Source organism: Schistocerca gregaria, unplaced genomic scaffold (genome assembly GCF_023897955.1).
Source record: "Schistocerca gregaria isolate iqSchGreg1 unplaced genomic scaffold, iqSchGreg1.2 ptg000689l, whole genome shotgun sequence".
Classification (NCBI taxonomy): domain Eukaryota; kingdom Metazoa; phylum Arthropoda; class Insecta; order Orthoptera; family Acrididae; genus Schistocerca; species Schistocerca gregaria.
Window position 1 is genome coordinate 35,001 of NW_026062069.1, and position 4,541 is coordinate 39,541.

Below are 4,541 nucleotides of genomic sequence, written 5' to 3' on the forward strand. Positions count from 1 at the left end.
CTTGTTCGCTATCGGTCTCGTGGTCATATTTAGTCTCAGATGGAGTTTACCACCCACTTGGAGCTGCACTCTCAAGCAACCCGACTCGAAGGAGAGGTCCCGCCGACGCTCGCACCGGCCGCTACGGGCCTGGCACCCTCTACGGGCCGTGGCCTCATTCAAGTTGGACTTGGGCTCGGCGCGAGGCGTCGGGGTAGTGGACCCTCCCAAACACCACATGCCACGACAGGCGGCAGCCTGCGGGGTTCGGTGCTGGACTCTTCCCTGTTCGCTCGCCGCTACTGGGGGAATCCTTGTTAGTTTCTTTTCCTCCGCTTAGTAATATGCTTAAATTCAGCGGGTAGTCTCGCCTGCTCTGAGGTCGTTGTACGAGGTGTCGCACGCCACACCGCCAGCCGGCTGTGCACGCTACCGAGAAAGTACCGGTATGCGAACCGCCAGGCGACGGGCGCGCATCGCACGTTTAAGGAGACGCGGCCGGCCACACAGGCGACCACGACACTCCCACGTCTCCGAAGCGGGACAAACGCCGCGCGCTTCAGTATACGTAGCCGACCCTCAGCCAGACGTGGCCCGGGAACGGAATCCATGGACCGCAATGTGCGTTCGAAACGTCGATGTTCATGTGTCCTGCAGTTCACATGTCGACGCGCAATTTGCTGCGTTCTTCATCGACCCACGAGCCGAGTGATCCACCGTCCTGGGTGATCTTTTCCTTTTCAGTCTCCCACTGTCTCTTTCAAGACAGTAGCATTTGCGGGACTGAGGCGTCTGACGGCCCCTGTTCCACTATTTTTTTTGTGTCCAACGGCCTCACAGCCGATGGGCGTCGTACGGCTCCACACCGGAGCGGACAGGCACTCGGGCGAACGTCATTCAAAACCGGCGCCAGGCGCCAGGTACCGCAGGCCAGCCGCTCCAGAGCTTCAGCGCTCGTACCACACAACAACAACACTTCCGCTAGTTTTGAGAGGCACGCGTGGTTCCGCACGCGGCGCACGGCCACTGCCGTACAGGTAGCGTGTTGCGCGACACGACACGCACATCGAAAGACATGCAGTCTAGTCGGTAATGATCCTTCCGCAGGTTCACCTACGGAAACCTTGTTACGACTTTTACTTCCTCTAAATGATCAAGTTTGGTCATCTTTCCGGTAGCATCGGCAACGACAGAGTCGATGCCGCGTACCAGTCCGAAGACCTCACTAAATCATTCAATCGGTAGTAGCGACGGGCGGTGTGTACAAAGGGCAGGGACGTAATCAACGCGAGCTTATGACTCGCGCTTACTGGGAATTCCTCGTTCATGGGGAACAATTGCAAGCCCCAATCCCTAGCACGAAGGAGGTTCAGCGGGTTACCCCGACCTTTCGGCCTAGGAAGACACGCTGATTCCTTCAGTGTAGCGCGCGTGCGGCCCAGAACATCTAAGGGCATCACAGACCTGTTATTGCTCAATCTCGTGCGGCTAGAAGCCGCCTGTCCCTCTAAGAAGAAAAGTAATCGCTGACAGCACGAAGGATGTCACGCGACTAGTTAGCAGGCTAGAGTCTCGTTCGTTATCGGAATTAACCAGACAAATCGCTCCACCAACTAAGAACGGCCATGCACCACCACCCACCGAATCAAGAAAGAGCTATCAATCTGTCAATCCTTCCGGTGTCCGGGCCTGGTGAGGTTTCCCGTGTTGAGTCAAATTAAGCCGCAGGCTCCACTCCTGGTGGTGCCCTTCCGTCAATTCCTTTAAGTTTCAGCTTTGCAACCATACTTCCCCCGGAACCCAAAAGCTTTGGTTTCCCGGAGGCTGCCCGCCGAGTCATCGGAGGAACTGCGGCGGATCGCTGGCTGGCATCGTTTATGGTTAGAACTAGGGCGGTATCTGATCGCCTTCGAACCTCTAACTTTCGTTCTTGATTAATGAAAACATACTTGGCAAATGCTTTCGCTTCTGTTCGTCTTGCGACGATCCAAGAATTTCACCTCTAACGTCGCAATACGAATGCCCCCGCCTGTCCCTATTAATCATTACCTCGGGTTCCGAAAACCAACAAAATAGAACCGAGGTCCTATTCCATTATTCCATGCACACAGTATTCAGGCGGGCTTGCCTGCTTTAAGCACTCTAATTTGTTCAAAGTAAACGTGCCAGCCCACCGAGACACTCAACAAAGAGCACCCTGGTAGGATTTAAACGGGGTCCGCCTCGGGACGCGAAAGCACCCCTTCGGCTCGCCCCACCGGCAGGACGTCCCACGATACATGCCAGTTAAACACCGACGGGCGGTGAACCAACAGCGTGGGACACAAATCCAACTACGAGCTTTTTAACCGCAACAACTTTAATATACGCTATTGGAGCTGGAATTACCGCGGCTGCTGGCACCAGACTTGCCCTCCAATAGATACTCGTTAAAGGATTTAAAGTGTACTCATTCCGATTACGGGGCCTCGGATGAGTCCCGTATCGTTATTTTTCGTCACTACCTCCCCGTGCCGGGAGTGGGTAATTTGCGCGCCTGCTGCCTTCCTTGGATGTGGTAGCCGTTTCTCAGGCTCCCTCTCCGGAATCGAACCCTGATTCCCCGTTACCCGTTACAACCATGGTAGGCGCAGAACCTACCATCGACAGTTGATAAGGCAGACATTTGAAAGATGCGTCGCCGGTACGAGGACCGTGCGATCAGCCCAAAGTTATTCAGAGTCACCAAGGCAAACGGACCAGACAAGCCAATCCGATTGGTTTTGATCTAATAAAAGCGTCCCTTCCATCTCTGGTCGGGACTCTGTTTGCATGTATTAGCTCTAGAATTACCACAGTTATCCAAGTAACGTGGGTACGATCTAAGGAACCATAACTGATTTAATGAGCCATTCGCGGTTTCACCTTAATGCGGCTTGTACTGAGACATGCATGGCTTAATCTTTGAGACAAGCATATGACTACTGGCAGGATCAACCAGGGAGCTGCGTCAACTAGAGCTGAGCAGCCGGCCGCCCGGGAGTGTGTCCCGGGGGCCCGCGCGAACACGCAAGCGTCCGCTCAATTATTCTGCAAACAGGAGGAGGCCGAGCTCCCCTGCACGATACACCTCGAAACCCTCTCAGGTCCCGGCGGCGCGCAGCGCCGTCCTAGGTACTTGGTCGGTTTCGAGAGAGGCGCAATCGCCCGGAGTTAGGCGAGTAGACGGTTTTAGTGCGAACACCCTTGCTCCCAACTGAGCTTGCCGCTGCCGACAGAGGCCCGGGAGCGTGCTGTCGTGGCATTGCCGGCGGGAGACAACACGCGCCACCTATGGTGACCGGCAGCTCCAACGCCAGCGCCACACAAGGGCAAAGCCCCACTTGGGTGCAGAAGCGAACTCTCCCAGCACAGCGCACGCGCCAACACGTCCGCACAACTGCGATACAAACCACCTGCGAGAACCGCTGGGGCGACCGAGCAGCAGACGGCGTCGCGGCGCCGAGTGCCAGGCGGCGGCGCATCCTCAACGCACACAGTCCTCAATCAGACCAGCACACTGCAGATGTCCACCGCGCTTCGCACCGGGCTCGGCTGAACCAACTTTGGCCGCCAGGCGCCGCGTGCAGGGTGCGCCGCAGCGTAGCTGCGCAGCCTGCCGGGCCCGTCGGCTGGCGCTCCTGCCACTCGGCGCCCCCCACCAGCCGCCTGTTGCGCGTGCGCCCACGCAGCGCGCGGCCAACACGCCGGGCGGCCCCCCTTCACCGGCCGGGAACAGTCCCACCAAGCCACCGCCGCGTATCGCTTCATACCCACATGGGCCTAGTCACGCGTGTGGATGTGGCGGGTACCGCTGAAACAACCGGTTAATAGCTGTACCGATCGTCGCCATCACAGATTCACCTCCAGCGTGAACAACCGCTCAACAACGGATTTCCAGTTCATTTGCGTATCTTGGGCAGTAAACGTAGATGTCCACCTACATTTGCGAATTCAACAATTCTTGCATGCCAGGATGTCATGTGTCACGACACGCTACATCAGACCACATACACACTGCGACATGTGCAGAAGAGAACACGTGGAAGGTGGCCCGCGCACGTATGCGATGTACCTTCCGCGATCCACTGTCAACCGGCATCTGCGGCATGTCCCAGATATGGAACGCGGTCCACCAGGGTAGCACTTTGTGTGAGGCAATACGAGAAAGTCGGAATACACGCGTCACTACATCAGACGGCTCACGCTGACCTGACCTGACCTGACTCACCGCACCACCACCCCCAGCGACCCAGGGTGACATACAATGCGTTCGTACGTTCCTCCCACACGCCTCTACGGCGTACCACAGTGCAACCTAGCTGTTATTGGGAGACGAGACAAGTAGCATCAAGCACAACATATGGAAATTGAGATTCGACACCGTTGGGCACAGCCAGCGTACGGTCACACGTATCACACTACTTCACTCTGTACGTAACGACCGATGATCGGTACAGCGTGTGGGTTACGCGTACGACATCAGCGGACAATGGACACAGACCATACCACGACGTACACTGAGGGCGTCGACATCTGAATGC

The 4,541-nt window shown here is 56.7% G+C and overlaps 3 non-coding genes across 3 annotated transcripts in view; all 3 read right to left on the reverse strand.

Annotated features, from left to right (window-relative positions):
* LOC126319565 (large subunit ribosomal RNA) overlaps positions 1 to 364 on the reverse strand; it is a 4,222-nt gene extending 3,858 nt beyond the window's left edge. The window contains exon 1 of the ribosomal RNA XR_007557754.1: positions 1 to 364. This exon is cut by the window's left edge and continues 3,858 nt beyond it. This is a non-coding gene — a ribosomal RNA (large subunit ribosomal RNA).
* A 188-nt stretch (positions 365 to 552) lies between these two features.
* Positions 553 to 707, reverse strand: LOC126319570 (5.8S ribosomal RNA). The gene has a single exon (XR_007557758.1). It is a non-coding gene; the product is annotated as a 5.8S ribosomal RNA (ribosomal RNA).
* Positions 708 to 1,069: 362 nt separating this feature from the next.
* LOC126319557 (small subunit ribosomal RNA) lies at positions 1,070 to 2,962 on the reverse strand. Its single transcript, XR_007557747.1, has one exon. It is a non-coding gene; the product is annotated as a small subunit ribosomal RNA (ribosomal RNA).
* Positions 2,963 to 4,541: the final 1,579 nt, after the last annotated feature.